This window comes from Notamacropus eugenii, chromosome 3 (assembly GCF_028372415.1).
Source record: "Notamacropus eugenii isolate mMacEug1 chromosome 3, mMacEug1.pri_v2, whole genome shotgun sequence".
NCBI classification, from domain to species: Eukaryota; Metazoa; Chordata; class Mammalia; order Diprotodontia; family Macropodidae; genus Notamacropus; species Notamacropus eugenii.
This window is the reverse complement of record NC_092874.1, coordinates 470,581,827-470,609,814: the sequence shown is the minus strand read 5'-3', so window position 1 is coordinate 470,609,814 and position 27,988 is coordinate 470,581,827. Positions and strand designations below refer to the sequence as shown.

Here is a 27,988-nt window from a genome sequence, read left to right as displayed (position 1 = left end):
AGGAGACACCAGGGGTTCACTGCTGGAAGACTATGGCAGACTGTTGTAGCTACTACAGCCAAGCCAGGTGAGGTGCCACTGCAGCTCTGAGAAGCAACCTACTGTATCTAACACAGCAGTGAATCAACCTGGCAGCAAGCAAGAAAGCAACACCACCTGGCAATGCCATCTTTGGAAGCAAACTCTTGGGGAAAACATTTTGTAGCACTGGCTTTAGGGCTGAATCTACCTTTGTGGGGACCAAGGAGGTGTAGAGGGTTGTGCCCCCAGTTCAGAGGGATGTTTCAATTTTATGCTGGATCTTTTCAGTTACCATCCCTTTGTAAAAGGGATATTAATTGGTTGATAGTGGGGCTCTAATGAATGATATCAATATATTGAGGAATCATGGATGACAGATGGATGGAGCAGCTAGATGAGGCAGCACATATAGCACTGGACTTGGAAATAGAAAAATCTCAGACACTCATTGCCTTTGTGACCCTAGGCAAATCACTTAAGCTCTATTTGCCCCAGTTCCACGTGTAAAATGGGGACACACTGGAGAAGGAAATAGTATACCACTTGTGACTTAGCCAAGATTACCCTAATGAACATAGCCCATGGGGTCACAAAGAGTCAGACAGGGTATCAAATAAATAACTCGTTAATTGATGGTGGAGGAAACACATAAGAGTAGGGGCTTAAGTAGACGCATTAAAAGAATTCTACTACCCCTTAAGTGTATACCTAGAATCTTAGGGGGAAATAAAGGAGGTCATTCTCTTGGAACCCAACCTTCTAGTCCTGATGTCAGTTGGGAGATAAGTCCAGAGTCTGACCGCGCAGAATATACTAAAACACCCTACATAAATATAAAAGTCTAGTGGGGTGGAGACAGTTAACAAATCAGGAATAAGGACGATCCTCATGTTTAGAGGTGTTCTAACCTGAGCCTTGGCAGGAGCTAAGGACTTGAAAAGATAAAGTGAAAAAGGAATGCATTCTAGACCCAGGTAATGATCTACGCAGAGGTTTGGAGAAGAAATACTATGTATAGGAAACACAATGGGCACAGTTGAAAGTGTCCTAAAGGGAGTAATGGGAGTCAGAAAACTAAATTACTCTGTTTGATTGCACAGAAGACAAACCAGTTCCTTCGCTGTGTCTTTTAGTTTCTAATTGTTTGAAACAATAAATAATAGTGGCTGGTTTGTAATAAAAAATAAAGGCACTGTGCCTAATAACAAGATAATGCTGGGTATGGTCTAGGGAAAACCTAGATTTAAATTCTACTTCTGCTGCTTTGTAGCTATGTGACCTCTCAACATGTGACCTTGAGCTTTCTGTGACTCAAGCAACCCTCGAAATCATCGAGGTTATGATCTAGATTGGGGGAAGGGGACCACGATTTCCCTGAACTGATGAAATCACATGCTTCTTTGTGCATTCATTCAATAACAAAAACATATGTTCAAATGGAAAGCAATTTGGTGCCATTAAAAATACCAGCTCTTTTCTTTGTACCTGGGAAAGAAATTTGCATTTTTTTCCCAAAAGAGCAAAACACTTTGGAGAAAATGTGTAAAGTTCATGTTAACTAGTAAAAGTACAAAGTGACTTCTGAAATGCTTCACAATGCCACATCACTGTGTAATTTTTCATTACATTTGTATAAATTTGTTTTAAAATGTTTTGGAAGAAATTGTTTACATTGTACATTTTATAATGTCCTTACAAGACAAATATAATTTCTTAAAGTCATTTCTAGTGTTTTCTTATTTCTAGTCATTTCTTATTATTTCTACCACATGTTCTCCAATAACGATGGGAATGAGTTATGGTCTCTTAACTAGTTCTGGGTTACAAGGAAGGAAAGGTCTTTGAGTACTGATATTTTTGCCCAGTAGTATTGCTTGAGGGAGACACTGAAGGAATTTTTAAAAAATCTTCAAGGAAAAAGCAGCTTGATTTATTTAGGTCTATTCCTTTGGTAGAGAAGAATCACAGACTCTATGCATTGTGATTTTTCAGAGATACTGAATGTGTGGGATGTCCAAAGCAACCCCATTTGTGTCTGAACTTGTGCTGCCCAGAAGATGCTTTGGGGCTTTGCTGATGCAAAGGACAGCTGGCTCATTTCCTCCCTCAAAGACCTCACTAAATTAAAAAGTCAACTTTATCATGTGAAAAGATTTAATTTTCCTATGGTTCGGAGGACCTGTGTCTAATGAAGTATAAAAGTTACATCAGCGTAAATGAGTTACTAAATAAAAGCAGGAAAAGAATCAAAATAGAGTATTTGGGCAACAGTAGAACAGTGCTCCTGAAAGAAGAAATTTATTGCAACTCAAATGAACATGTGATCTCATCTTTCTAGATTTTCACTCCAAAGATGCAGATCAAACCCATCCACGTCTGCTGTCCTGAGTGGGAATGAATCAGGCAGGTCCCCTGCTCATTACTGAAATCACATGAGACACTGTAGGGCATTCAGCAATTCACAAGAGGCTGACTTAGCTCTACCATAGTAAAGATATTCAATAAGGAAATTTGGCACTTAGCTTTTATAATAGACTGATCCTCTGCTTAATTCTGTAGGGGAAAAAAATGGTCTAGTAGGTAGACAAGGATGTCAGTCAACAAGTACTTATCAAGTGCCAGATACTAAATGCTAAGTGCTAGAGACATGAATAAAGGCAAACAGCCCCCCACCCTCCAAGGAGCTTCACATTCCACAACTCTATAGGTACAAGACGTATCCAAGGTAAATAGTAGGTAATCTCTGAGGCATTAGCCCAGGGGGGAAGGGAGACAAAGACTTTCAACCAAAGGGAATATTTGAGCTCACTCTTGAAGGAAGCCAGGATAAGTCTGAAGAGCTCTGATTCTATGTGTAGGCTTTTTATGCCCACAGATGACCAGGATACCATGTTAATATGGAAAGAGGCTACATGGAAATTGTATCATCAGAAACTTAGCTTGATTAGTCCTGGGGAGAGCTTCCCCACTATACTAACCTACATGTGAGTGAAGACCCTGGCAGGTGGTGATGCTATCATATCCCAACTTGGTGGCAAGGTCTGGAGGAGCTTTAAGAGGACCTCTCACCATCTAAATGGTTTAGAGCTTTTAGTGGACAATGCTAACCTTGCAGATGTCAGAAGCCTGGCATAAAGGCAACATGGGAGTGGGGGGGGGGGAATGAAATGAAAAGGATAGCAGAAACAAAACAGACAAAATGATTAACAACTCCATGAAGGAGTAACCAAGACCACAGAGGAGAATGAAGAATAAAAATCCTGGGCTTCGCCTCCCCACTTCAAAAGGATTGGTTCATGCAGTGGCCAAGGTGGGTCGCCTGATGTAAGGCAGTGACGATGAACTAGGGTAGCACGGATGATGAGGATGCCTTTGGCATAGCCTTCATTTCTCCATCACAGAGAAGGGTCATATATAGTAAAACAGTTAAAAGATGTCAGATGTCTCTTGCATAAAGTCTGCTCTGAGATCTAAATTGATACTGAGGCCCTCCCCGTACTGTCACTTACTCAGTGTTCTCTGGCTCACCCACCAAAACCTCCCTTTCCCTGGGGGACCCATTGGAAGATGAAACCAAACCTGTGCTGCTTCAAAGGGCTCAATAAAGGGACTTCTCCTTTCTTCCACTAGGGTCAAAAAAAGAACTCTTCATCCATGGTTTCATTAAATCAGACAATCTAATTTCTTCCATATTCACACACATTCACCATAGTTGTACGGAAAAAGGGTCACTTCCCCACTATCAGAAAGTAAGGCCCATTCCAACAGTCCCATCTCTTGGTCCTCCAAATTCTTTCTGGGAAGGAGCTATCTGAACCATCAGAGGAAAGGAAGCCTGTCAACAGAAGGAGACCTGAGGTATTTCCCCAGGATATACCGAGCCTCTGAGGAAGCAGATGTTTTGAGGCCCAAGTGACTCTGAATAGGGAAAGGCTGGAAGAGAGTCAGCCATAATTATGTTCCATTTTGGTCTGATAAGTTTTCTTTTTCTTTTCCTTTTTTAAATTCAGTTTCACTTTCTTTTTAATTTGGATTTCTCTTTCTCTTCCTCCTCCCCACCCATTGAGAAGGCAAAAAACATAAAACTCATTACAAATCTGTATAAGTCATGCAAAATAAAATAAGCTTCATTCTGCACTCGGAGTCCATTAGTTCTCTATCTGGGATGGACGGCATGTTTTTTCATGGATTATCAGCTAAATTTTCCCGGAAATTAGATCCAAGTAACTGCTAAGTGGCTAATCGTAGCCACCACAGAGTCCTCCTCCTTCCTCAGGTGGCACTGACTTGACACAGTCTTGGGCACTTAGGGGCATAATAATGGAGCTGATTAGCAGGAGCAAACCTCTCGCTCTTGGATGGGGGAAGAGGACCAATTGATCATTTAGAGACAGGTTGAAGTCCATTTGGGTCAGGTAGGTGCTCTGATTGGTACAAAAGTCCAGTGGGACAGGGGTACCCACTTCATCCTTAGGGGGACATGGTCAAATGCCCAGAACCATATGGCATTACAGACTCTGTAACTTCTACTGTTCTTGTAAGGGCTCCAACCTGGGAGTCTAGTTAAGTGGAAAGTAGAGGGTCTGATGGGTACTGACGACTCACCCTACAAAGAACTTTGGGCAGTGGGAGTCATCAGCCAAAGTCCTCAAGAGCCCAAGCCCATTTGGCCAGACCCAAGAATCGGTATAGAGAAAGATCTTTTCTACTCTGCACTTCAAGCCAAAGATACTCCGTTGGAAGGCTGGGGATAGATTTTAGGGGATCCATGAAGGTGAATGGAAAAAAATCATCACTGTGCTCCCTCCTTCAGCCCTCTCCATTCTCCACTGCTGACCTTCTAGACTTCTTCTCCACCACGTTCTAACAGGCTTCTCCCCTGGAAGAGGCTCTTCCTCAGAGTGCTCAGTTCCTTCCAGAAGCCCTATTTCCAAGTACCCGGGCTGGCTCTAGTCCCTTTTTCCTAGGTCCCCTGGACTCCTTTCTCCAGCCAGCTCCACCCTGACACCCTCCTCTACACTCCCCTCTTTTTTATGCTGTGGGAGAAGCCCCATTAGAAAGGAAGTCCCTCACGGGCAGATCCTTCTCTTTTGTATCTTCTGCCTGCAGCACATGACCTGGCTTACTGTAAGTGCTTACGGAATGCTTACGCACTTTACAATACCAAGTAGGTTTCCTTATGCATTTACAAACATTGTTCTGAGAAGGGATTCACCAGATAGCTGACCGAGGGTCCAGGACACACAAAAACGGTTAAAATCCCTTGCTCCACGTTCCCTCCCACACCAGCCAAACAGTGTGCATAAGGTCCACTTGCCAGGATTCCCTCATGCTTAGGTCAGGGGGTAACTTTTTTTATATCATGGACCCATTCTGCAATCTGGAGAAGCCTACTGACCTTTTCTCAGAATTATCTTTTTAAATTCAAAAAATAAAAAGATTACCAAAAAAAACCAAAACAAAACAAAAAACCCAACCCACTTCAGTGAAAACAAGAATGTAATTTTTTTCTCATTCACGTTCATAGTCCTCGTGAAACCTGTTTTGGGGGTCTCTGGAGCCCAAGTTAAGAACCCCTGCAGCTATCCTTTTCACAGGGTTAAGGACGAATTTTGTTAACATCCTCATAGGCTGGTAATCAGGAAAGAAACCAAGCCAAAACCTGAAAGTACTGGGGAGGAGCTCTGCCCAGAGAGGGCTGCTCAGAGGGTTCTTGTTGATACTGCTGAGTCATTCAGTTGTGTCTGACTCTTTGTAACCCCATTTGGGATTTTCCTGGCAAAGATACTGTAGTGGTTTGCCATTTCCTTCTCCAGTGTGGCCCCATTTTGCAGTTGAGGAACTGAGGTAAATAGAGGTGAAGTCACTTGTCAGGGTCACACAATCAGTAAATGTCTGAGGTCACATTTGAAGTCGTCTTCTTAATTCCAGGCCCATCACTCTCTCTGTACTGCTTCCCCAAGGTCAGAGGGTGCCCCCCTTCCCCATCCAATCTATCAAAACTTATTTCCTTTACAAAATTCACTCTCTTTTGCAGATTCTCGTAGAGCGCCAGGTGCAACAGAAAGTCCTTTCATGGGACCAGATATGGACAACTTCCCATCCTAGTCCTCAACAAAGGGACAAAGCATCTTACTCCTCCAGCACATGGAATTGGACTGTGGAAAAAGGCTCCTCCATATTTGCTCCAAGGCAACTAGGTAGTACAGAGCTCTGAGACTGGAACCAGAAAGACTCTTCTTCCTGAATTCAAATCTGGCCTCAGATAATTACAACCTATGTGACCCTGGGCAAGTCATTTAACCATATTTGCCTCAGTTTCCCCATCTGTAAAATGAGCTAGAGAAGGAAATGCCAAACCATGCCAGTATCTTTGCCAAGAAAATCCCAAATGGGGTTACAAAGAGTGGGACACAACTGAAACAACTGAATAACAACCACGACAGCTGTTTGCTCCAAGGGACCCCATCCTGTGCAGCCATTGGTCCAATGATTCATTACATCCCAGATGTAACTCTTTTTGAAACCTCCCCCAGTTCCTTGGTAGTGAAAGGCTGCCCACCACCTGCTTCCACAATGGAAACAGTGACAGGCTAAGCCTGGTGATTTCTTACCCCACCATGGGCCCTTATGGCTCCTTCCTCCTGCTCATAATCTCTTGATTTACAGCTCTGATCTCAACAGTATGCAGGGATGACTTCTGAGCTAGAAACTGGACTTCTGTGCCTATCAGCTTTTAGTGGTACCAGCACTCATGGCATTGTTGTCCCTTAGCTCTCACTGAAAAGTCCATAAAAAATCGAGGACCAAGGGTGTGCTGGAGGCAGCTGCAACTTTGTAAGAGGACTGTTAAATTTTCAGTATGAGCATTTACACTTTAGAAATGGGCAGACTGCAGATAAGGGCTCGAGTTATTGTTTGGTTAATTGTTTTAGACTTAAGAAATCAATGTTAAGGTTGCAGGTTAAACTGAAAATGTGTCCTGCCATACATATTTTTTCCCCTCAGAGAGCTGGTTGTTAAACATTCACCAGCATACCCCTGGCTGTGCATCTCAGTCTCATTTTATTACACTGTTAGAAATCTGATTTTTTATTTTTTACCAGGATGGTCAACCAGTAAAGGCTGGATGTGTTGCTCTACTGGCAGCCTCATCCTGCCCCCACTGAACTAATTACTTTGACAATCCATAGAAAGGATTCTCTGAGTACTAATCAATCAGTTAGTAAACATTAAGTGCCTACTATGTGCCATGAACTGTGCTAAGCACTGGGGATTAAAAAAAAAAAAAAAGAGGCAAAAAGACAGTCTCTGTCCTCTGAGAGAAGGCAGAAGGCTCCTTACCATGGGTGCATGCTGAGCATCTTCTGCTCCCTTTTTGGAGTCCCTCCCTCCATTTTGCTATGACCTGAGCCCCATGCCATCTTAGGCTAGTTAAAAACTTTGACTCTGGCAAACTTCCTAAGTGGGTTGACTCAGGTCTGTCATCTGGTAGTCTAGTTTCAGTTTAGGAATAAAATCAGACACTCAGAGGTGACTCAACCTTTAACAGATGGAGGTTATCTTAGCTATAACACTGAATGATCAATTGGGATGCTACAATACCTAGTTTGGATAGACTCTGCCTCCCCCATCTATATGGAAACACATCTGGACAGTTGGGTAGAATGTGGTCATTCCCAAAGTGACCAGGAAACTACATTAACAGAGCCAGATACCATCAGGAAGCTGAATCAATGGTATTGGTCCAACTTCTATGAGGCAGGGATGAGGGTGAAACGCCAACTGAAGATAATAATGATATCACACCATGTTTCCTCCTAAATTGATCACAGGATGGATGTCCACCATGCTGGAGGCCTTTCTTAAAAGAAGGGACAAGAATCACAGCTAGGTGTACAGAGGCTGGAGTGCTGACCCTGGAGTCTGGAGGGCCTGAGTTGAAATTTGGCCTCAAACACTAGTTGCGTGACACTGGGCAAGTCACTTAACTCCTGATTGCCTCTAAAACTGAGAGAGAGAGAGACAGAGACAGACAGAGAGACAGAGACAGACAGAGACAAAGAGACAGAAAGAGAGACAGAGAGAGACAGAGAGTCAATTTAGCTAGATCTCAGAGGGCAGGAGAGGAAGTAATAGCCAATGAGCCTTAAAAGAATAGGTTGGGGCCAGGTTGTGTAATGCTTTCAAAGCTAAACAGAGGAGTTTATATTTGATTCTATAAGCAACAAGATGCCTCTAGAAGCTGGAGTTGATTGAGTAGGGAGGTCCCATTGTCACATATGTGCCTAAGGGAAATCTCTCTCTAAGGAATATGTAGAACAAAGACAGGGAGATCATTTCAAAGGCTGTGGCAGTAATCCAGGTGAGAGGTGATGAAAAACTGACCTAAGGTGGCAGCTATATGAAGTGAAGAGAGGGGGTCTAAGGAAGATGCTGTAAAGCAAGAAACCTGTACAAGATTTGGCCACTGACTAGATCTGTGTGATAGGGAGAGATGTCCAGAGTAACACTGAGATTACAAACCGAAGATACTGAAATCTCCATCTTCTTTCTCTCCCTTGTTCTCTTTGGTGTGGTTTCTACCTCCTCTGTGAGAATGTCCAAGACTGGGATGTCAAAATATAAATTTTAGTGGCTCTACTGTCCTTGATGGTGGAAACAATTTGCTATGAACATCTCTGCAGATCTCTTTAGTTTTTCTTCTGTTTGTTGTACTTCTCCCATTTTCATTAAGATGACCTTGCTTGATTGGATCACTTGCCAAGCTTTCTTTAAACTGATTCTACCCTCTACTGCTCATCATGCTTCCTCATAAAATTTTACAAACTTATAATCTAAACTGGTGTTGACTGTGTAAAACATCACTCTCCATTAGCCAAGTAAATCAAATGTTTGCTAAGATTCCTTTTTAGGGTTTTTTTCTCCTTGTTATGACAGCTTATATCAGTTAAGCCTCTGTATTAAATTATAATTTGTCCTGTCATTTCTTCTGTTCATTATCCATTTTTCATGATCCATTACTTGTTCAAATACTTAAAAATTGAATTTTCCATTTGCATAGAAAATTCTTTCTCATTATTATCCCAAAAACACTTTTCATGAATTCTGACTGCTCCTCAGAGAAGTTGGTGCTCTGACTGTATATGGACAACTGCTTCAGGGAGGACTGCCATCTCAATGAAAAGATTTTTTTCCATAATCAATATGCTCAAAAGACATGAGCAAACAAGAATCACAAGTATTCACAACATGAAAGAATGCTCTAAATTACTAATAATAAGGGAAATGCAAATCAAAACAACCCTGAGGTTTCATTTCACACCCTGAAAATTGGCACAGACAACAAAAAATGGAGATAGTTAATGTTGGAAGGGCTGTGGGATGATAGGAACATGGTTGACCTGTGAAACAGGAAGCAATTCGGAATTATCCAAATAAAGTGATTAAAATGTCCATACCCTTTGAACTAGAGACTCCATTACTGGACTTATACTCCAAGGAAGCCATCAATAAGAAAAAAAGTCCCCATATACTCCAAAATATTTATAGCAGCACTTTTTAGGATAGTAAGGAATTGAAAACAAAGTGGAGGCCCATCAACTGGGGAATGGTTAAACACACTGTGGTACAAAAATGTAATGGAATATTTCTGTGTTGAAAGAAATGACATATGTGACAAAGTGAGCAGAGCCAAATAAATAATATGTACATTGAATACAACAATGTAAATGGAAAGAACTCACCCCAAAAAAGAAAAATTTATATTACAAAACTATAAAGATTAAAGATAAATGAGGAGATATGAGAGGACAATTGTAACCCATCCCTTTGTAAAAGTGGGAGTGCCAGAGGGTTACCCATTGTTATGTGCCTTCAGACTTTGTCATTTGTGCTGAATTTTTCCTCTTTAAAAAATATTATTTATTATATAGGATGACTCTCTGAAAGGAAGAAGGGGAGGGATGTTGGAGATAACTATGAGGATATAAAACCACAATATCCAACTCCAATAAAAACGGGGCCATTAAACCCAACAGAAGTATGATAAGCCATAATAGGGTTAGAAGACCACATATTAACATCTATATTCTGTTGTGTTTTTATTTACTTTGTTAAATATTTTCCAACTACATTTTAATCTTCTGCTCCCGTTGGGTGGTCTTGGGCTACATATTTGAGTCCTCATGTAAAAAAAAAGACATCAATAAAAAACTGTTTTAAAAATAAATTTGATTGATCTAGATGTAAAAAGCCGCATCATAAATAAAACAGAAAAGCAAAGCAGAAGATACATTTTCACAACTATGCATAAGAGCACATGACTAAATCGGGAATAGAGAAAGTCAAAGGAGACAAAAGGGTAATTTGTTTAAAGTTTCATTTCCAAGATATATAGAGAACAAATTCAAATTTATAAGAAATTGAATCTTCAATTCATAGTCAAAGGATATAAACAGACAGTTTTCAAAAGAAGTCCAAAATTTTAAAAGCTAAATAAATAAAAAGTGTTCCAAATCATGGATAATTAGAAATACAAATTAAAACAACTGAGAGTCTACCTTATCAGTGAAGCTGATAAAAATGGAATATTTCAGTTGTTGGAGAAAAAGTACACTTATGCACTGTTCATGAGCAGCGAGTTGTTTCAGCCATTCTGTAAAGCATTTTGCAACCATTTCACATAAGTCACTAAACAGTACTCACCCTTTGACCTAGTGGTAATGATGGCAATATATTAAAGAAGGTCCTTGGAGTTTAATAAAGTCCTAGTCAAAGAGAGCCCAACAATGAGAGGATATGCAAGTGGAGAACTTGTGTTTGGAAATCTGTGATGGTGTGGATGGAGGACCAAGCTCTCCACTCCAGGGCATAGGCATTTTCCTGTCCCCTTGCTGCATGAGTAAGAAAAGCCTTTTGGTTGGCCACAGGTCAATGTTCTCTGTTTTCTGGCTGGGTTTGGGTAAGGAGTAGAATATGCTAGATTCCAGGTCAGAAAGGAAGCTGTAGCCCTTCCTCTTTCCCTGGGTTGCCGCCATGTGGCTGTGAATCCATGATTGGCTTTGGCAGATGTCCTCTGTGTGGTTATTATTTCCTGCTCTTAATGGACTAGGCCATGAACCTGTGAGCACTGTCAGATTGGAGGATGGCAACAGATGTCCATAATAGAGTTTGCTGATGGCTGCACCTGGTGCTCTGTGTGGAGCAGTCTTAATGAGAACTGCTCAACACAGAACAGAAGTTCTAAAGGTAACAGACCCCTTTGGTCCAAACAAGGCAAGACCCAGGCTATTGTGTACAGTTCTTAAATTACATTTAAAAACATACTGTGACAGACTAGGAGCTCTCCAAACTGGGTCTAAAATGACCTTCCCAGGTCAGCTGAAGGAAAAATGGATCAGTGCTACAAGGAAGAGAAAGCCTAGAAGCAGACATAATGATAGCCTTTAGTTGGTTGTTGTCCGTCTTTGAAGACAACCAAAATGACATAACCACGATAAGTGAAACTTCAGTGTGTCTGACTGTGGCTGATCAGACCGATACGAGCTCGGAAGGTTCTACCACAGAGTGGGCACAGATAGTCCAGTGAATATTTGGGGTGGACATCCCAAATTTGCACATCCTATGTTTTTTGTGCTGCTTTGCTCATACAGCACAGCACCCTTTCTGATGTGGGCACACCATGCTGAGTGGTCCTGTGCCAGTGTCTTCCACATTGCACAGTCAAATCCAAAGTTCTTGAGAGAGACCTTGAGAGTGCCCTTGTATCACTTCTTCTGGCCACCATGTGATCTCCTGCCCCATGCTAGTTCTCCATAAAATAGATTTATTTGGTAAGCATACATTTTGCATTCGAACAGCATGGCCAGCCCATCGGAGTTGTGCTCTCTGAAGCATAGTTTGAATACTTGGCAGTTCAGCTCAACCAAGGACTTCAGTGTCTGGCCCTTTATCCTGCCAGGTGATCCTCAGAATCTTCCTAAGACAGTTCAAATGGAAGCAATCAGTTCCTTGGCATAGTGCTGACAGATAGTTCATGTTTCACAAGCATATAACAATGAGGTCAGCACAACAGTTCTGTAGACCTTCAGGTTGGTAGTCAGTCTAATGTCTCTTCTCTCCCAAACCTTTCTTTGGAGCCTCCCAAACACTGAGCTAGCCCTGGCAATGTGTGCGTCAACCTCATTGTCAATGTGCACATCCTTGGAAAGTACACTACCAAGGTAAGTGAACTTATCCACAGCATTCAAATTTCTCCATTTGTTGTAACCGATGGTTCCACGTGTGGATGGTGTGGTGGTGGATGATGGAGCACCTGTGTTTGCTTGGTGTTAATTATTAGGCCAAAATTAGCACAGGCAGCGGAGAATTGATCCATACTTTGTTGCATCTCAGTTTGAGAGGTTGTATTGAGTGCATAATCATCTGGAAACAGAAAATCATGCACCAATACTCCCTCCACTTTGGTCTTTGCTTGTAGCCTTTTCGAATTGAAGAACTTGTGATCAATATGGTAATTGACCTTGATGCCATGTTCATCCTCATTGAAAGCATTTGTCAACATGGCTGAAAATATCATGCTAAAAAGCATGGGAGCAAGCACACAGCCCTGTTTTACTCCATTGGCAATTGGAAAGGCACAAGAGCATTGCCCATTATCCAGAACCTGGGCAAGCATGCCATCATGAAATTTACGTACAATATTGATGAACTTCTCTGGGCAACCAAATTTTGACATAATTTTCCATAAGCCTTCACAACTAACAGCATCAAAGACCTTGGTTAGATCTACAAACGTTGTGTGCAGACCTCTGGTCTGCTCCTGGCATTTCTCCAGGAGTTGTCAGGCAGCAAAGACCATATTGACTGTTCCTTAGCCATTTCTGAAGCCACACTGGCTCTCAGGTACATGACCATCTTCCAGGTGAAGCATCAGCCTGTTAAGGAGGACTAGAGTCCTCCTTTGCCAAGAACTTTGCCCCCAATGACTAAGAGAGAGATACCCCTGTGATTGTCCCAGGACAATCTATTTCCTTTACCCTTATAGAGATGGACAATGGAGGCATCCTTGAACTCCTGCCTCCATTGTCGGATAACCTCCTCTTACCATATAACCTGGAAAATTTCAGTCAACTTTTGTATGAGCAATGGTCCCCCTACCTTGTAAATCTCAGCCGGAATAGAATCAACACCAGGTACTTTGACGTATGAAATGAGCCTAATGGCCCTCAAAACCTCTTCTTCAGTTGGAAGTTCAACTAAGGAGGGACTAACTTCAACCTGAGGTAAATGGCCAGTGGCCTCAGCATTGATTGATGATGGTCTGTTGAGAATACTATGGAAGTGTTTAGCCCATCTCTCTAGGATCATGTCTTTGTCACTAATCAATGTGTGGCTCCATCAGCACTGAGTAGTTGTGATGTACCATAGGTTTTTGGTCCACAAATAGCTTTCAGGGAATCATAAAAGAGCTTTGGCTTGTTACTATCAGCATAAAACTGAACTAAACTAAACATAAAACTGAGCAGGATTCCTGGCTCAGTAAAAAGGCAGATGAAATTCAGTTTTATGCTGATAATGACAATCCAAAGTGCTTTTATGATTCCCTGAAATGATATCCTTTAAGACCTGTTCTGGAAGGAGGATTTAATTTATTCTGCCTTTTTGGATCATAGGACTAGAATAGGTGAAATGTTTGGGGTAATGTATTTTGATTTCATATTAAAAAATTCAAATAATTAGAGCCATCCAAAAAAAAGTTAGGATTAACTGCCAAGGGATATGGTAAGATCTTCACTACAAATGTTCCAAGGGAGGCTAGAATAAACATCTCTTGTATGCTGCAGAGAGGATTATCCTGTGGATTAGAGTTTGGGACTAGATAACCTTTAGTCTTCTGTAGTCTTAGAAATCTGATTATCCTCAGATTCAGAGGATTTTTAAGTTGGAGTAGTAGACCTTTGGCATTCATTTCTGATACACTGAAATACCTACTTATATTTCAAATGCTGTAAATAACATTTTTTTTTTTAATGGAGGTAAGGGTAACAAAGGCTTTAGATTTGTTCTCCTGGTCCCCACTTGCACAGGTAGGTTGGGTCCCCAAAGAGCAGATGCTATCCTCAAGGTTCTAGGGGTAATACTGAATCTTGGAGGAGACAGTATTTCTAATGCTAGTTCATGGGCCCCCACTTGTATGCTACCCACCATGATTACTAGTTGATATTAGTTAACCAGCCTTGATTAGTTTTTAGAAACTGGTATTTACTTAATGTGGCAAGAACAGCTAGTATGCATCCCCCTAAGTGCTGTGACACTCATAAGTACACTTCAAGACTGGGGGAAAGTGAGATCAAGCTCAGAAAACCTACATGGCTGAGGTGTAACTCACAGCTCCTGGAAATCCCTTTGCTAGAGTCCTTAAGATGGTCATCTTTTGGTAATAGTGTAACTTGTCCTCTGGGATCCTCATAGAGCCTTTCCTCATCACATCCAGGCTGTTCTCAACTACTGGAGTAGCTACAGTTGTCAGTCACACTAGCATTTATGGGTCACATACTTTAACTGAGGGAGAGTAATCATCTAGGCTGATTCTCACCTTTACAGAAATACTGTCCCTGACATGACTCACTCTTACTTTTTAAATAGTAAAGCCTTGGATGTCATCTTTCAATATCTCTCCAAGTATTAAGCTACTAAGGGAGCAGCCAGGGGCTCAAAATTCTTTCACAGCCAAGAGTCACTGGATACTGTGACTGTCCTATTCATCTTACCTTCACTTGTACTCAAACTAAGAAAGATTTCCCTTTGAGTCTAGCATAGGAATAAAACTGGGGAAACCAGCCTGATGTACTTCCAGACCAGAATTTCTTTTAAGAAACGTTATCTAAATAGCCTTGTGCCAGAAAAAAAAAAACAAACAACGAAACAGTTATAAAGCAACTGCCCATCAACTTGGGAACAGCTGAACAAATTGGGACATACGAATGGAATGTCATACCACAGTGCTATAGGACATAATGACTATGAGGAATTTCGGAACTGAGCCAAACTTGGATTAGCTGCAATAAGCAGCCTTGGTTCCAGTTTATCTCACTCTCTGGACTGTTTGTTCCACCTCCTCACCAGCAGCCTTGTCCATCCTCAGATGCCTTTACCCTGGGGTCTTCTCTCCTGATTGGTCAGCCCTTGGCTGGGACCATAATTTCCTGAAGAGTCTCAGCCATGTTCACTTCAGTCCTTTCCAGTCTGCACTAGCTCCTAATCAGCAGCTCTGATCCTTCACTAGGACCTTCACCTGCCCCCTCACTTCTCCGTTTCCAGCCTCCCTTTATATTTTGTCTTCCTTTAATTAGAAGGTAAGCTCCTTGAGTGTAGGGATGGTCTTGTTTTCTTGTGTTTGACTCTACAGCACGTATCACAGTGTCTGGCACACAGCAAACACTTCATAGATGCTTTATTTATCTTGAATGCAGATGATGAAACAGTCTCCTCCCCTCTACTGTTGTGTTTTGCTTAAATGGTTTTCTAGGCAGCAAAGGAAAGTTTAATGTGTGGTAAGGTATGCGGGAGTACAGGGTTGATTAAGAAATGATTGGCAGAATAACAAAAGAAGTTGATAAAACTTTTTAAAAAGAAAAAAGCAACCTTTTTTTGTAGATTTTGTACTGGTTTTGCTTCCATATACAATACTAACCTCTTTCTTTTTGAACATGCCCCCTATTCTCTGCTGCATGCCATGTCATAGTAAAAAACCCAGAATGTCTGCTGGCTAAAGTTAGAAGTCCAACTGAGAGGATACTGATGTAGTCAGGTGAGCCTAAGCTTTCTAAAACATTATATTTCTGCCAGTTCCTCTTAGGTCCCGAGCATTTGTAGTAAAAAAAAATCACATTTCTTTAAAATAGCAAAGTCCCTTTAATCATCCCTTCCCACTACTTAATACATTATAACATACATTTGATGGCATCTAGAACTGTCCTAGAGAAATATGGGATCAATAAGGAATTCAAAGACATCTTGAATTTTTTTATTACAACCATTGCTTAACTTTGTTGTTGTTTTAATGTGGCACTATGCTTATTTGCACCTCTTGATGTTCAAATGGGTTAATATTTTCAGCCTCTAACTGGTTAAAATTCTTCCCAGATCCTTCAATAAAGCAAGGAGAGGTTATTTCATGCCCAAAGTACAGAATCTCCAACCCTATTTGCCAACTTTTAGTCTTGGCAGGCTAGAGACCTTGAAAGAATGTATATGGTAATAACCCAAAGGAAGTAGTTCAGGAGGAATGTGTGTGCCTCCCATAAACTTTTAGACTTTTAATGATTACCATGATGACCAGCTTCTCAGCATAGCATGGATTTTCAACAAAACTTGGGGAAAACCTAGAAAACTCGAATTACTTTTAAAAAAATCTCCCTGTTGGTATCTTATTCTAAGACAATCTGCTTACCAGTAGATATAGTTCTTGTATTTTTGGTGAAATATGGACATGGAGAAGAAAGTCCCATGGAAAGAAACAATATTATAATATGGAGCTATGGCCAAAACCTGCTTTTTTATAAAATGACCAAAAATACTGCATTTTGTCAACTCTATATTATGTTGTTTGATGTAAATATGTAACTATATATCTATCTTTGATATAAATATGTGAATATGTTCAATATAAAACAATTTAACAGAACAAAGCAGCAGCTAGTTATGTTAAGCTCTATGTAATACTATGTTAGGCTACCATATAAAGTTCTTATCCCTCATGATTCCTGCTTTAGCTTTATTCTAAAATGTTAGGAGGTGAAGGAGGAATACCTTTATTAGATGATGAATAGGCAGAAAGGAGTTAGACAAAATTCCAGGTTGAAAGGAACAAAACAAGCAAAGGTAAGTGTGTTTGTAGATCAATTAGACGGTCAGTCAGTCAACAAACACGTTATTCCATCCCTACTACGTGCAGTTTGGTGGCTCCTATTTTGCAGGAACAGGAGATAAGACTGGATAGGTAAAATAAAGCCACTGTCTAGAAGTCCTTGAATATCATGCCATTGAACTGGAGAGTCCCATGGGAAGTAGAGAGCTATCCAATCACTTTGAGTTTGAGGTCTGCTAGCGTCTCTTTGTTTTTCTTTTTTAATAGGTAGCTTGGTTTCTAGTATATACTTTATAAAGTACTTGCTTCATTCAGATAATTCTATAAGGTAGTAATGTAAACATTACCTCTATGCTATAGATAAGGGGAAAAATAAGGACGCAAAGAAGGGGAGTAACATCCATAATCACACAGTATCGAAGCCAGCATCCAACTCTGATCTTCTGACTCCAAGTTTAAGCCTCTTTCTAGTGGGATAAATACCCACCAAACCATGAATTCAGTATGAGCTGAAGCAACTGACCAAGAGGACAGGTTACAGAAAAAAAAACTGAAGATTCTCACAGAAAGAAAAACACAACACACTCAGATACCTGAATAGCAAGCACACTGCAAGAAATAAAACAACTTAGAAAGATGTTGAGAGACTGAGAATGTTGGTTTTATTGTGACATGAATCCAGATTGTCTGAGGGAGGTCTTTGGAACTGCACCTCCACAGGCTAAGTTTTGCAGCATGGCCTAGGAACAAGTAATAAACTCCAAGTGCTTAATATTTTGGAAGGATTTTCATACCTCTTTGGGGGTTTTGTGAGTCTATTTTTTTTTTTAAAGTCAGCTTTTCCCAGTGAAGAACGAATTAGGATCTTCCATTTGGGATTCCTCATGTGTTCACTGGGACCCAGAAAAATTTTTCCCCAGGACAATTTAGTTCCTCACCTGAAGGAGGAAAGGGGAGATGTCCAGTAAATGGATGAGATGCAGTTTACACGGTCTGAGGAAATGTCTTACATCCATGAAATCACAGATCTATTAAACTATCCTGCTGAAATTTATAGCACCCTAGGCTAAGATCTGAGAGACCTCGGAAGTCATCTATTTCAATCACCTAATTTTATAGATGAGGAAACTGGGGTCTGGAAAGGTTGACCGATGTATACCAGGCCACACAGGTTGGCAGGAAGTGACAGAGCTGCAGTCCCAAAGCATGTCCCCTGACCTGGCCCATGGCTCATGTCACCACAATGTTGTCTTTCAACTAGAAAGACAGCAAAAAGAAAACCTGATTCTGAACTGGAAATTGTACAGCAGAGGAACACAGTAGATGCCCACTGCTTGGGAAAGGTAAAAGATACTTTGGTCCATGAATGCAATACAATATTATTGGGCTGCAAGAAACGATGAGCAGGACGAATACAGAAAAGCATGGAAAGACTTGTGACAGGATGTCAGTTAACGCAAGCAGATACAGGAAAGCAAGAGATGCAAGGACTACAAGAATGTAAATAATAAAAAAGAAGTGTTGCCAATTTCTAAAAAGCAAGCTTGTCCCCGAAACAGAGGTATAAAAAGCCAGCTGCTCCTTGTTGGGGGGGGAGGGTACCAGCTCCTTGCATTCATTATGCAATGCTGCACATGTCAGATTTTTTACGTGTATTGAAGCATCTGCCTGAATTTGCTGCTCTCTATCTTCTTCCCTTTCCCCCCCAATTTTTTCTTTTAAGAGATGGCTGTTTGGGAGATGAGAGGGAGAGAGCAAAGGGGGAAATGTAGGCTATAAGGAAAAAAAGATTTAAAAAAATCTACTAAAGAAGTGCTGCTAATCTGTGTACTGGAAATCCACAGTGTTCTGTGCAAGCCTCCGCTCTGTCCTATAATGTATATGGGAATGCGTCTTTAATCTGGTGTTTGTTAAGTTTAGGACTTAAATGGAGAGGGAAGGGAAGAAAAAAGCTGTTACAAAGTGCTCAGCTTAAACTTTCTGGTCAGAATCTGTTCCTGCCAGTCAAGAACAAGGAACAAAGTCGATGTGTTCAGCCCCTCCCTCTACTGCCCAGGCCTTCCACCGCCATTAGTAATTTCTAAGAATAACTTGGCGCTTTCAGGCTGGAAATTCTATCCTGGCTTTAGTAACTATGACAACTGTTTCTCCTGATCTCTCTTCTCTCCAGTGCTGATGAACTGGTTGGAACAGGTCAGTGTTGGAGAACTGCTTTTACGCGCCATCTTCTCAGGCTGTACGTGGTGCTCGCTGACTACCCAAGAGCCACGGGAACAAACATCCCTGAGAAGGCTTTCCCTTGTTTCTCTGCCCTCCTCACTTCCCCCCACCCAGAGATTTTAAAAAGCTGTCACTTAAACAATCGTTTAAGAGGAAGGAAATTGTTCTTCCCACCTCTTTGGATCATTTTCTAGCTTTTTCTATTTAGGAAATGCAATTAGAACTTTGCGGGCATTTACATAGTCCACTGATTTAGAGTAATACTGAACTCTGGTCCTTCCAACGGCATGCATTTCAGGATAAATAAGAGCAATCTGAGAATATATTTGAGACTGGGGCTGCCTTTGGTAGGGGTCTTCATGCCGCAGCTTGCCTAACACCTTTCAGTAACGATTACCACAATGTGTATTTGTGCAGTGTATTAATTAAGGTTGGAAAGGCACTTTCCTCACAATACCCTTAGAAGGCAGACATCACATGAACTATTATTCTGTTTTATAGATAAGGAAATCAGGGTTTCATAGCAGTACAGTGACTTTCCCAAGGTCACAGAGTTAGTTAAACCAGCCAGCATTCAAACTCAAATCTCTGCAGCCTCAGTTTTAGCATTTTTTCCACTATCTCACACTTTGAAGTAATTATATATGTAAAAAAATTAAAAAGCTCTAAGGAATTTGTTCCATTGGACTACCTTGGTTCATTTGTAAGAAGTAAAGTCGGTAACTGGTGGGAAGTAAAAAATAGGGAGACATCAGCTTATTTTTAGTGGGACTTGTCCATGCTCATCCTTCGATCCTCAAGCCCACCCCACGCAGGTCTGGTTGTCCCTGAAGGGCTGTCCTATGATGTAGAGGGAAAAGGGGCTCCTGAGAAGTCCTAGGGAGAAAGAAGCAGAGAGAGAGGGTAAGGAAAAGAGGCCTGGCCCCAGTGTGGAATGGCTAGTGAGAGTCCTTAGGGCTTCAGCTAGATGAGGAAGGTCAGGATGCTGACATGGCCCTGGATTCCCAGCACCTGGAACCCCAGAGACCTCTAGTGAAGATCATTCTCTCCTTGATCAAGCTAAGAATTCATCTCACATCCAAGCCACAGAGTTCCTTCATGCTTGTGTATTCTGTCACCTCAATCAATCAAGCTAAAGCTAAACTGACTATGGTTGGCTACATATGGCTATGTAGACCCTACTGGTCTACAGTGGAACTCTTTCCCCTCTACCTATACCTCCAAGCCACCAGAGAAAGTGGCTTTGGTTCTGAGACCCAAAAGAATATTGCACCCCTGGACTGAAAATCTCTTTCATGGAACAGATAGGTAGAGTTCTAGGACATCCCCATTTTGAAGACAGATGAGAGAAGGAGTAATCATCTAATCACAGCTGCCCTAATCTCCACAAAGGAGGAAACAGCAATCTCCCCTGGAGACATGGAGTGGGGCAGCCCAGTTCATTTCTAAAAATATCCATGTTATCCCCATCTCAGGTCCTTTGAGCCTGGACCAAACTGTCTCACATGCAAAGGTGGCTGACATTTAGATGGTCCCTCATGGATGAAAGAAACTAATCTCTTGGGATCTTCCACTGACCATTCCAAGTTTCTATTGCAAATATTATCCCTATTTGGAAGGTGAAGGACACTGAGTCCCCAGTGAATGAAGCATCCTTTCCAGGAACTTTGCTACTTTTACAAGTCACAGTCTCACTCTGGTTCTCTAGAGTAGAGCCTCACTGGGCTTGAGGCACCTGTTTGGTTTACACTCCTAAAACTACAGCTCAATAGTCAGCCTGTAGACATAATGACCTCAAAACAAAAGGATAGACTAAGACTGCAGAGTGCCAACCGTTATACAACAGTACCCCTCATATTCCTGGGATACACTCCCCCCAAAATGCAGACAGTGTCAGTGAGAAGAGTGGGCATCTGCAGTAAGTACACCAGCAGAGAAGCAAATGTATGGGGAACTTACATGGCCACAGTACCTCAGCCCTCTGGCTCCATGGAGCCCCAATAGCCTTTCTCTTGTGGTGAGATCTTCATGTTGCTTCTCTAGAGCAAGCAGCTCTGCAGAGAAGCTCCCTTACCTGGGTTCCCTGGGCCTGCTTGTTTCTGCAGCCAGAATCCCAAGTGCCAAGGTTAATTCTCTCCTGGATCCACAGCTGCCAGAGGTCCTACTTTTCAGTGCTGTTACCTGCCCCAATGTCTCCTTTCATTTGTTTGTGAGGAGCTCTCCTGGGAGACTCCTAACCCTCAATCTCCAGTGGGGAGAAGGAAGAGAGAGCATTCCTCTCCCTTCCCAGAGTCAGGAGAATAAACTCATTACATGTCAACAAAAATAATATTTTTAATGAAAATGATTATATTTTCTAAGACAAAAACAACTGTGAGAAGAGTGCCAGTGTTTTACATATTTTTACAAATCTTTTAAATGCTGGGCTTAATAGAAGAATGTCTGGATTCTCCTATTTGCTTCTGCATTCAAGTTTGTTGTGATATGTTATTTTGGTTGAAGTACATGAAGAAAATCTGCCCTCATGCAGATAGGTAGTTGGAAAAGGAAGGAATATCTTAAAAGACAAATAACATCTTGATATTAATTTAAAAGTAGTTTTGACCTCAAGGACCCCCTGAAAGGATCTTGGAGATTCACAGGAATGCACAGACCACACTTTGAAAATAACTCTTTTACAGAATTAGACACAATAAGAAAACTCATTCAGAGGGGGGAAAGTTCAGTAATATTTAAAGTAATTTAGGTTGGCATTGCCATAACGTATTATAAAGCATTTAATTGCCAAAAGTATACGGAGTTGGATAAAAAAAACAGAAAAGTTGACTGGGGGTGGATAAAGGAGGGAAACAGGAAGACAGAATGAAATCCACCTACCACCACCAAACCAAAGAAAACAAAGCTAGAAAACTAGGCAAGATCTTGTTCCTCAATGAGAACTTGAGGAAAACAATTTGAAATTATACAAGATACCAAACTGGTCAGTTTTGTCTTGGTCATCCCATACTATTGGATTTCTATCCTTATGAAATTCTATAACAAGAAAAACCACTATTGATATATAAGCATTCATAATAGTACTATTTGTAACAGCAAATAATGGGGGGAAAACTTACTTCCTGGATGAGCTAAATAACCTAAATATAAATAATATATAAATATATTACTATATTTTACATATTATCATATAAAATATAATTTTATTATATAATATATTTATGATATTATATAGTAATTATATTATTAAATTATACTAATATCTTTATATATCACATATATATATAAATATATACTATAAATAATAGCTAAATAAACTCTGGTACATTCATTTTGAGAAAACAGAGGCTCTGGGCTCGCTCTCCCAAACCGTATTCTCATTCTTATCTTCACCACGCTTACCGGTCAGTGTTCCAGAGGCAGACCCAAGGGAGTAAAGGCTGTCTTTCTCTAAAATAATCTATGAGCTTCCATCTGACACGTTTCAATCAATATCCTCATGGCAAGTTAATGTTTCCCCAATATCATTTAACCAGAAATGATTGCACCAATGTAATTTTGACAACTTAGTCTCTTCTCAATAATATCAATGAGCTTTAATAAAGAGGTAATTACTGGAAAAGTAGAGCAAGCCCAGAATTCCAGAAACTGAAAGCACCACTCTTCCCAACTACTTCCCAGAAGTCCCTGAAGGTGAACTAAAATGGTGTCTACCAACATTCTCCCCATGAAGTTCACCAAGGCACATGTTTTGCCCAGGGTGGGACCCAACACACTCTGACATCCTCAGGCATGTCTCCTCACCTGGTAGGCTCTGTTACTACAATCCAGCTGTTGGACTTCTTACGGTTTTCCAGATCTTCCGAAGCTCATGAGATTATGACTTGGATGAGCCACATCTGGTACCACTCACCTAAGATCAGGAAAGAAGAAAAGCCAAACAGATGCACTGTGTTCAAGGCCATGGGGCAACTGATGGAGAAGGTCCTCTACCCAGAGGCTTACAGCACTTTTCTCCCCCCTTGGAAACTGAGCTTTCATCTGCTCACACGGTTTGTATACACACTTAGTTGCAGTTTAGCTTTGGTCTCTGTGCAATAGGCCAACAAAAATTAGATCAGAGGTTAGCTTCACATGATCTGATGGACTGGCATGAGGGGCTTCTTCCCCTCCCACGGGGCACTTTCAGAAGCAGGCTCTAAGAAAATTGCAGTGGTTTGATGCTAGGCATAGTCTCAATTTTGCTTGCTTGCAAGACTGGGCTCTTCCTGGCTATTTTCCATTACACCATTTCATAACAGGTTAATAATATGATATTATTGTGCCACAAAAATGATGAATATGGGAAATCTAAAGAAACAGATTGGTATGACATTATATATACTGGACCAACAAGAAACAAAAGGACAATTAGAACTACGCAAATTAAGACAATTTTAAATAGATATAAAATGCTGACCTAAAACACTGAACGTTGGTATTTCTCTCTTTTCTTTTTTAACAAACGGAAAACTACTAAAATACATGGCTGTTTGTATTATCAGCTGACATCATCCATGCAACTCTCTTTTAAATAAAAAACTAGTGTTCTTATTAGTTTTCTGGTATTTGATTGGAAGCACACTCTATTCTGTATGATTATAAAACAAAATATACTAATATAGTTTTTAAAAAATAAGATATTTAACAAAAATGTAGAGAAGAAAACCAAGTATAAATGGGATAATTTAAAATTTAGAAAAATCTAAGCAGTATCTGACAATTGTATATCTCTACGCCACAAGCCTTTTTCTTATCTATTCACATGTCCTCACCTTATTTTACAATTTCCTAACTTCACACCTTTACAAACCCCTACTCAAAATGCCTTCCACTCTACATATCCGAATCCTACATCCTCTAAGAAATCTCCCACTTCCTAAATTAAAGTGAGCTCTCGACTGATGCAGAATAAAATGACTGGAGCCAATTTTTACAAAAACATCCTTGTAAAGAATAACAACTAAGAAGGACTTGCGAACTCAAGTCAGTCAATGACAGTCCATGATTCCAGAAGATAGCGATTAAACACGCTACTCACCACCTGACAGAGAAGCAACGCGTTCAAGGTGAAGAAATGAAGTGACATTTTCAGACATGTCAATGTAAAAACTTGTATTGTTTGACAGTTGTTTGTATTGTTTCCTCATCTGTAAAAGGAGCTGGAGAAAGAAATGATTTTTCCCCAGTATCTTTTTTATTAATTGACTCATAGAATGAAGAAAGACACTAAGCACCAGATAATGCCTGTGACTCAGTCAATGGCACAGTTGGACATGTGATCACAGTGGAGCACTACAGAAAGCAGGTGACGATGGTGGTCAAATTTGTGAAATTTTCTATTGTTTGATAATTCGTATTTGATACAGCAGTTTTGTTTTACTTTCAACTGGGGGAAGAAGAGGGATAGGATTACCAAAATGAAAAAAAAGTACTAAGAAGGTCTTTGAAGAATTTTTTAAATGCACAGCAAAAAAAAAAAGAAAAGAAAAGAAAAAAATTGGAAAGAAACACAAAGAAAATCAGTAAAAGCAGTAGGAAACAGACAAACAGGGCAGCTTTGGAAAAAATATGCTGAATTCTTACATATTTTAAAAGAAAAGTAATCTGCATATTATACCAATATGAGGTTTCATGTACCCTCTTCTTTTTCTATTCTATTTGGAAACGTTTATCTTATTTTGTGTTTAAGTGCAAAGTACATTTTTTCTCCCCCCCAAAAAAGTGAGCACTCCTACCCTGAACTCAGAGCTGCTGGTGTCCGAGTGAACTCACTGGGCACTTACTTCATATAGATTGTTTCCCACTGTTAGCTTTCTTTTCACATGCATGTCATATTCTCAACAAGTTAAAAACTTTGGGACTAGGCCTACAGCTCATTCTTCTTGTATCCCCTCCTTATACCCTCCTTCCATCTGTCCCTCTCCCACCAATCCTGGACTCTCTCAGAAACCATCAGGGCTTGGATGGGATGGGAGTTAAGAATTTAGTGACATGGGAGTGACATCAGTCCTTGCCACCTGCCTCACCAGGCCTTGTTATCTGCTCTGCAGACCTCACCACGCCCCTCCCCCATCATCTAGACTCTTGATGTCACCTAAGGACCCTTGGCCCTTCATCTGCTAGGTCTTTCCACATGCCTTGCAGCTGAAGTCTTCCCAAATTAGAGAATGGACTCTCCCCCCTCCTTTTCTCTATAAACAGGGCTCATACAGAGCTTGGCACTTGCTAAGTATCTAATAAATTCTTATTCATTCATTCTACATAGCACACACTCAGTAAGTAAAAATCCTTAAGCAGAATAATCACATTAGTATGAGGAGAGCGGTTTCTGAATAAATATTTGTTAAATTAAATGAAAGAAACTGAGCAGAGAACATCATAAGGTCTGCGGAAAGACACCAAAGAAGTAAAATACTTACTGAGCGTATACCATGTACAACCCAGAGACTGGCATCATACAGGCCGCAAAAGAGGAATAAGCAGGAGTTCCTGCCCACAGGAGCTGGCAGGTTTTGCTCTTGAAAAGCTTACAGAGTAGTTGGAAGGAGACGGAACAAGAAAATACACACACGCACATCCAAAGAAACCTTAAGAAGCACAGGTTAACAGTGAAAACCAGGTAGGAGAGAATTAAGAGAATCCGGTTCAAGCAGTATTCAGTGTTTGTATCAGGGAAGAGAAAAGGAAGGAGATGGGTTTTAATCAGATCTATATAATCAGGGCAAAAATAACCATGTAGACAAGACACCCCAAGCGGACTGGACACAGGAGGTGATTCTACAAGGCTTCTGGGAAGAAGGACCACCTTCCCTGGGCTCTGCAGGAGGAGAAACAGGAGACGCCAGTGATGCTTTCCAGAAGGTACACAGGCCAGCCTGCATCACAGCACTCGCCCCTTGGGCGGGAGGTGCAGCTTGGAAGGGTGGGGGGATGAGCTAAAGCTGGACAGGACGTTGAGGCCTCGGATCCTCCAAGCAGGACACACTGAAGGACCTGAGCATCAGAAAGCTCTGGTCTGGCTTCTGTGTGAAGGATGGGAAAGAGGCAGGGGGACAAGTCAGGAGGCCAGAACCTGGGGCTGCTCATGGTGGACGGGAGAGGAGTGGTCAATCGGGGGGACAGCGAAGGTCTGAGCCTGGGCTAAGGGGGCTTTCTGTGGGGGAACGGAAACCCCGGATACTCATTCATTCTGGGCAGCTCGCTGAGGGGTGTCCAGGGGGGCACGGGCCTGGCCCCCTGGGAAGGCGGCCCCCTGGGGAGCGGCCCCCCGGGGCAGGGGGCGCAAACACGTGGCTCCTTCCTTCTGGCTGTGGAGTTGGGCCCTTATAAGCAGGCTCATAAGATCCTTCTGGTTTTTGTTGATATTCTTAATAAAAAAAATTCCTTGGAAAGAACACAAGTCGGCGTCTTGGAGTGCGGCCGGCCTCGAGCGACCCAGCGGGGGTGGGGAGGCGCAGGCGGCCTCCAGCCTCCCGGGCACCGCATGGCGTCTGTGCCCCCAGGCCTCCCTCCTAGGAGGCGCCTGCTCCTTCTACGCCCGGCGCTGAGAACGTGAAAGGGCCAAGAAAACCCGCGGTAAGATGGAAGCCCACTGAGGCGGCCCCGAGCACTTGCAGGGCCGGGAGCGCAGCCTGAGGCTCTCCGCTCAGCCTTGGCCCCGCCCCCACTTCCGGTCGTCAGTCGGGTCCCGCCCCTTCCGGGTCCTGCCTCCCGCCGGGCCTCCTACCCAGGCTCCGCCCCACGCCTTCCCTTCAGTCGGGCCCCGCCCCCAAGGCGCCTCTCCCCTCTTGGCTCCGCCCCTTCCCCTCAGGCGTCAACTCTGCCTCAGGCGCTCCTCCAGAGGGTCTCAGGCGAGGTCTCTCTTCCTCCCAGGCCCTCATTCTCTTTGTTCCGAGACCCCTCCCCGACCCCAGCCCTCTCCACCCTTGACCTCCCCCTCAGAATTCACCCCCTCAGGGTCTTCCCCCAGGCCAGTCTGCCTCAGCTCTCCCTCCTCAGGCGTCCCCTCCCCCCACAGCCCCCTCAGCCCCCTCAGGGCTCTCCCTCCCCTCCCCCCTCAGACCCCTTCCCCCTCCCCCTCCCCGAGGCTGGGCGCCCCGCCCTTGGGCCCCGGTGACCGGTGACCGTTGGGCGGCTGGTCCCCGTCAGGCCCCGCCCTCCCAGACCTGCAGCGTGGCCCACACCCGGCAGGTAACACCCGGGGGCGCCTGGTGGGGGGAGGCTGGGGCGGGGTAATTGGGGCCACCTGCCCCAGGTGGGCCGGCACCCTTTGGGAGCTGCCCCCCCACGTATGGTGGCACGCCCCGGGCACGGCCCCGAGCTCGGACCCTGGCCAGGCCTGTTCTGGGCGCTGAGCTTACCCCGAGGCTTCGGCGGTGTGAGAGAGCCGGCGCATCCGGTCCTGGTTCTGAAGAGTTTATTTTAGTTTTCGGCGTTCCCTTTTATAAGAGTTGGAATTCTAATTCCCCCCCATTGTCCCCTCCCGAAGCGACTTGCAGGTAGCGGGAGGCTGGCCCTCGCAGGGGGTGGCGGTGGTGTTACCGCCCGCGGGGGGGGGTGGCGGTGGTGTTACCGCCCGCGGGGGGGGGGGGGAGTGGTGTCACCGCCCGCGGGGGGGGGGGGGAGTGGTGTCACCGCCCGCGGGGGGGGGGTGGTGGCGGTGGTGTTACCGCCCGCGGGGGGGGGGGGTGGCGGTGGTGTTACCGCCCGCGGGGGGGGGGGGGAGTGGTGTCACCGCCCGCGGGGGGGGGTGGTGGCGGTGGTGTTACCGCCCGCGGGGGGGGGGGAGTGGTGTCACCGCCCGCAGGATGGGGGGTGGGGGTGTTACCCCCCGCA

The 27,988-nt window shown here is 42.8% G+C and overlaps 1 long non-coding RNA gene across 1 annotated transcript; it reads right to left on the bottom strand.

The window, feature by feature from the left end:
* Nucleotides 1-15,893: 15,893 nt before the first annotated feature.
* Nucleotides 15,894-27,677, bottom strand: LOC140497681 (uncharacterized). The gene is made up of 4 exons (XR_011964811.1): nucleotides 27,514-27,677; nucleotides 22,916-23,024; nucleotides 19,806-19,990; nucleotides 15,894-17,832 (listed from the first exon to the last, which is right to left on the bottom strand). It is a non-coding gene; the product is annotated as an uncharacterized lncRNA (long non-coding RNA).
* Between the last annotated feature and the right edge of the window lie 311 nt (nucleotides 27,678-27,988).